Source organism: Micropterus salmoides, unplaced genomic scaffold (assembly GCF_014851395.1).
Source record: "Micropterus salmoides isolate LMB-PRFRI ecotype aquatic unplaced genomic scaffold, ASM1485139v1 Ms_hic_scaffold_2019, whole genome shotgun sequence".
Classification (NCBI taxonomy): domain Eukaryota; kingdom Metazoa; phylum Chordata; class Actinopteri; order Centrarchiformes; family Centrarchidae; genus Micropterus; species Micropterus salmoides.
The window spans coordinates 256-6,244 of record NW_024041173.1 but is presented as its reverse complement, the minus strand read 5'-3'; the positions used below and the strand labels follow the sequence as shown (position 1 = coordinate 6,244).

Here is a 5,989-nt window from a genome sequence, read left to right as displayed (position 1 = left end):
CTCCGAGATCTCCTCACAAATATATAGTTTAATATTTTAAAAGTCTCGGTAATTTCCTCAAACAGCTGCTCGCTGTAGTTTCTATCAGACAAACAGAAAGAAACAGTGCATTTGTTGGGGACTATTTTCAGCGGCGGATGATCCACACGTGTGCTGTAGCGAGGATTTGGGGCAGCAGGACGGAGTCAGAATAAACTACGGTGTGTTCACGGTGATGAAGGAACATGTGACCCAGGCTCACTGATAGTTTAATAGTTTCTGGCTGTGACACAAATATATAGAATAAATGTAGTCTTATCCTTTAAAATCCCAGTTTGTCCTGCATGCAGACTACGTCCTCTTTCTGTCACTCAGACCAACAGCTCTGTCCCTCCAGTGAAGATCCACATGGAGGTCATAGAGCCGGTCCCCGCCTGTGTTAACCCTCCCACCCAAAACCAAACCTCAGATTGTGAGTACACCAGCCCTTTCCTCCACCTGTCGTTGTGCCAGTTTTTTAAATCTTTAATGCCATTTACTAAATGTGACAGATTAAGTTGCTCTTGGCCATGATTAATGTGATAATGTGACTGTGAGTTCTATCTAATTTACATGAATTTTAAGTTAATCATGATATTCCACTGCGTACTTGTGTTTGTCTAGAGAGAATCCCGGGCATCAGATGTTTGTTAGCAAAACAGAAGTGCACCTTTAACTCTTCTCATGGGGGTTTAAAACATTTCAAGGACAGAGGTCAGCAAATTTCAGAGGGCAAAGCTGCTCCACAGCGTTACAAACTCCAGAGGTTTCCTTTATTAAAACACATCCTCACTCCCAACTCGTCACTTATGGACGCTTCGTATCGTTTTTGCACGTGTATGGCTCTGTGGTCACCTGCAACAATAAATATGCAACATCTGGTTACAGTTTCAAAATAAATGTACTTGTTAAAGTTGCGAAATGTCACAATTTTCAAACAGCACGTCGTTAACATTGTGAAACGTTGCAATTTGGTTTTTTAGCCCCAAAAAGTACTCTGTTATGTTTAGGAAAAGATCATGGTTTGGGTGAAAATAACTACCATCAAACTTTGAGTAATAGCCCAGGGCTTTTATTTGCTAAAATCACTGACTTGACCCTGCCTATATTTGGGACAGGTGTCCATATGGGACTGGCCTTTAATTCCTGTTGCACAAAACTGAAATAGGCTTCTATGAAACCGTTTATTTATTTATCAAACAGAATATTAATGATCAAATATCAAATACACGTCATTCATTTGATCTGGCTCCGACAGACGGTTTATATGTTTTTATTTTGAAGGCAGCAACGTAATGAAAACAACAACAGGGTGCAGGATGAGAGAAGTTAGCAGACAGAGAGCGACAGACTTCAAATGACAGGATTCACAACTTGGATTCATTTTTATTTAAAGCTGTTTTGATCAGTGGACCCTAACAGACTAAAGGAAGATAAATAATCAAGGAACGGACATATAACGGGCTTAACGAGCGCTTCAAAGGTAACGGGAGTCTGCATTTTATTTCTTTTAATCTCTTGTACCATGCAGGTTACACCGGTAAATCTATAAGAATTAGACTTTGGGGCTCGTTGTTTCCGTTAAATTAACTGAACGATTGAATTGTGGAGAATCTAACTAATCTAACGATGTGCCGCATGTTCATACTGACACATTGATCAGACGTTTAAACATTAATATTTGTATTAAAGATCTTAGCAACATAGAAGCAGCTAAAGCGGCGACCTATCTATAAAAACCAGACCAGGCATTTATTTGTCTAAATGTGTTCCCACACCAGGCCAGTAAACGGGGTAGGCGGCTATTTGGGACTCTGCTTTTAATTGAAGTTTTATGGTATGTTAATTGACCCTTCTCTAAGCCACGCCCCCCCCCCTTAGTTACTGTTGCTAAGTCCGACAAACTCGGAGCTGTTAGACAATTTATCACGGCGCTGCCGCTGTCTGTTGCTGCCCTCCCCGGGAAAAATGTTGTCAAATTGTTGGAAAAAGCGATCTCAAAAAGAAGCAGACAGTTTTGCAGATGCATTCTGCATTTGAAGGTTGTATTCAGGCTGTCGTCTCGACTCAAATGGACTCAAACTGACTTGAAAAGAAATAATGACAGAAGCTAAAGCCTACCGGGAACAATACACAGCCGACATTTTTCTGGATTCACACGGCAAACGAACGCCGCTCTCCTGGTTGAGAGTCCGTTTTCTGGCCCTCCGTCCACCCCGACCACCACCTTACTCTGACTTTTCTGTTAAATATACTACACCTACCTTCAGCGTAGTGCGTTGTCGCTCCCCGGTGCTTTCCAAACTGATGCCAATGGACCACGAGCACGCGTCCATCTGTGGCCCCTTGAGAGTGAGAGCGTTGTTTCATACGACACAAGGAACATGTTTACGTCGATATTACAGACAGTTCAAATATAAAGGTGGTCCAGAGCAACCTCTAAAGATGCTTGTTATGGTGACACTGGTCTCTTTCTCGATTGGTTTTGTTCATCTTTATCATCTTTGTGTGTCTGTGTTTGTGTCTGTGCTGCACCGTACAATGTGTTTACACGCCTGTGTATGCTTGTGTTGTTCTGTGCATGTGTTTCTCTTTGCGTGTGTTTCCCTACAGGAGATGAACCCGTACTCGACGGTCACGTCCGAAGAAAACGAATTAGACCGCAGGTACTGTGTGCTGAAACTTCACGTGCCCTTCAGTGATCTGATGCACTCACCCCGCACGAACGCTGGCTGGGACGACGGCACGGTCACTTTCAGACAACCAATCACACAGAGAAACACACACCCTGTGTGATTTTAGATGTTTGATTTGGATTTCTTACTTTGTTTTTTATGTTAAAGGCCTGTACAGTAGAAATAACTCAGAAAGTCCATCACCAGTCTACGTTTCAGAACCGCAATGCTTTAGGAAACACAAACATAAACATGAATTATATTGGGCTCCAGCCCATATTTGTTTAAATTTCATCAAATTGCCCCCATTATAAGCAGCTGAGGTCGCCGTTAGCGGCTCCTGTTAGCAGTGTGTTCATGGATGTACAGACAGCCGTCACTGGATTACTGTGACACTGAAGAAAACTTTAAAAAGTGTTAATTCTCAGGGGCGTTCTGCAGTTATGAGGAGCCTCTTTTGTCTGTCATTAAGCAGATTAATGAGCGTTTATTTCAGATACAGAGATTAAGTCCCCCTGAATCTAAAACTATGTGTATCCGTCTGTAAGATCAGACATGACAGAGGAGTAAAATGTTTGGCGCAAATTATGTCAATCTAAGGGGTTTTAAAGTACCTAAATGTGCTCCGTGAGCTGCATGCACCTGTCCCTTTCACCTCACGCCTCACAAAACCTCTGCTGTAGCTCTGTCCTTTAACTGTTCGTGTACTTTAATGTAGATCCTGGCATATCTAGACAGATTATTATTATTATCACATTTCTTTACTGCAAAACGTGTCGTGAAAACTATGAATCAGATGTTCGTGTCAGAATCCCCACAGTTCACCTGGATGCATTGCAAAGACTTCAGGTGTGAGTGTCTGAGTGTTTATTATTCACAGAGAAGTTGTGAGAGGTTAAATCTAAAATGTGCCACCAACATTTGGAGATAAAAGTGGTGTCACAGGATAGTTGATTCACAGCTTTATTCTGATGCCTGTAAATATTGTTTTGTGAGTTTTTGTAGCTTTGATAAGAAAATCTGATCAGTTTAGTTTCCTTAAATTTCAGCTGCAGAGACACATAGAGGTAACAGTTGTTTATCGTACTTACAGGATAACAGTACTTATTTTTTACATATATTTTTTATCATAATCCCAATTGATCCAAGCGCACTGATTTACGGTCAACTGTCGGTTTTACTGCAACAAAAGTAGTAACAGGCTCTCAAACAGTGCCATCCTTCAGAAACAGACTTTAATGCTGTTATTGTTGTTGTTACTGCACACACTGGAGACTGGTTTTTAAAGACACATCGTTACAGATGGTGACCAGGGGATTCATGACAGGATTTTGGTTGTTTCTTTAGAAAAGTTCTCTTCAATGAATGAAGTGTGAAAACACGTATTGATTCTGTAAACCAGAGCACGCCGCCGCCGCCACCGCCACCATGTTGCATTATCTTGCATTTCACCCTTTTTTTCCTGCACGGCTGCTGTCGCCTCTCTGCGCCGTGAAGTCTGATCCCGTTTACCCGCTCACGCCTGGCAGCAGACGTTGTCATGAGTGAACCTAAAGAACAACAGTTAATCTCTCTTTTCATACATGACAACATGTGGCGGAGGAAATATTTTCCGAACACATTTGTTTTTAAACTCGGCTATCACGTCTGCATTTATAGCTTCCATTTTTATTTTTATTATTTACAGCACAAACAGTTTTAGCTTGTATATCATAACATGAGGCGGCACGATGGCGCCTCACAGCAGGAAGGTTCAGGGTTCAAACCGTTCAAATACAAATATTCATGTAATAAATATAGAAATGTCAATTAGATGGTAATCTGCATGAGAAATAAAGACCCAGACAGACGCGATCACTAAACAGTGTGTGTTATATATTCTGCAACATGGGATCAAAATTTTTTAAAAATTCCAAAATTCACAATTTTGCCAAATTATATACCATTTGCATTAAAACAGCCAAAATGGTCAAAAATATTAAGATAGATATTAAGGGCTGCAGCTACCAATATTTTAGTCTGAGGGTTAATGTCTTGACTCCAACTTATTATTCTACTGTATATCGTCATATATTTCTCAGAATAATTGTTTTTGTCAGTAAAATGCCAGAGAGATATTGTTTACTATCATGCAATAATACTAAGAGAAGATTAAGACTTGCTGCTTCATTTTTTTAGTTGAAGCGACTAATTGATAAGTTGCTGCAGCTTAAGTGCCGATGAAGATAAACAGAAAGCATGCATGCAGCGATCTGAGTGGTGAAAAGTTTCTCTTGTTTCCCATAAGCCCTTGTGATTCCTGTTGTTTTCTCATCTCTTTCACTTCACCTGCCAGCCTCCTGCTGTTCGCGGTGAACAGCGCCCTCTACAGTCATTTAACAGTCAAAGTCACGGCCGTAAACAACCAAACTCTTCTTGTTTCTCCAACACAAATTAAAGTGGTTCATTCCTCATGTAACACGCTGCACCTTCAAAGATGCAAGACATAAAAGCACACTTTACATTTTTTAATGAATGAATGTTAAAGTTCAGTACTCCTACTTTGTGCAGTTTTTGAGCTTGTGTATGTGTACATGTACACATAGTGTCCAGTTTATTAGGTACACCTACATAAACTAAAGCAGTTTAATGCAAAGGTTTTTGCAGTAATCCTTCATGAAGGTATTAAACTGTATGTGATGTTACACAGAGAGCTGCTCCTGTTTATTTATATCCACCCTCACTGATATAAACAGGCGGACAAAATAATAGAACACCTAGTTCAGCAGCTATACAAACAGCAGCCTCTGAAATGATCTCTCTAAAGCAGCTCCTACACAGATCTGCATTAGGCAGGTGTACCTAATAAACTGGCATCTGACTGTAATGTGTGAGATGGCAAGAGTGTAACCACCACTGTTCCTCAGCATCACTCTGCACCTGAAGATCACCTGCCCGCCCTCACCCGCCCAATCCCAGACGAGCCTCGCCCCCGGGATCGCCCCGTCGCCACACCTGCCGACACGCCCGCCCGTGCCCCATCAGCATCCAGTGGAGTCAGACCGCGAGGAGCCCGGCCTCTTCTCCAAGCAACAACGCTGCCCTCATCCAACCTCACCTGCCTCCACCTGGAGCAGAGTTTCACCAAAAACTGCACGCTCACTTCGGTGACTGTGCCGAGACCGTTCTGTAGACACACACAGGTTTACTGCTGTGAGCTTGACAACACACACACACACAGGGAAGGTGCAAAGTGTTGCAAACTGATAATAATCTGCCTGATATCTCTGATTTAAACCCAGTTTTTACAGGCTGAA

The 5,989-nt window shown here is 41.8% G+C and overlaps 1 long non-coding RNA gene across 1 annotated transcript; it reads left to right on the top strand.

Annotated features, from left to right (window-relative positions):
* Positions 1–358: 358 nt before the first annotated feature.
* Positions 359–5,704, top strand: LOC119915260. Its single transcript, XR_005446927.1, has 3 exons — positions 359–451; positions 2,632–2,684; positions 5,600–5,704. It is a non-coding gene; the product is annotated as an uncharacterized LOC119915260 (long non-coding RNA).
* Positions 5,705–5,989: the final 285 nt, after the last annotated feature.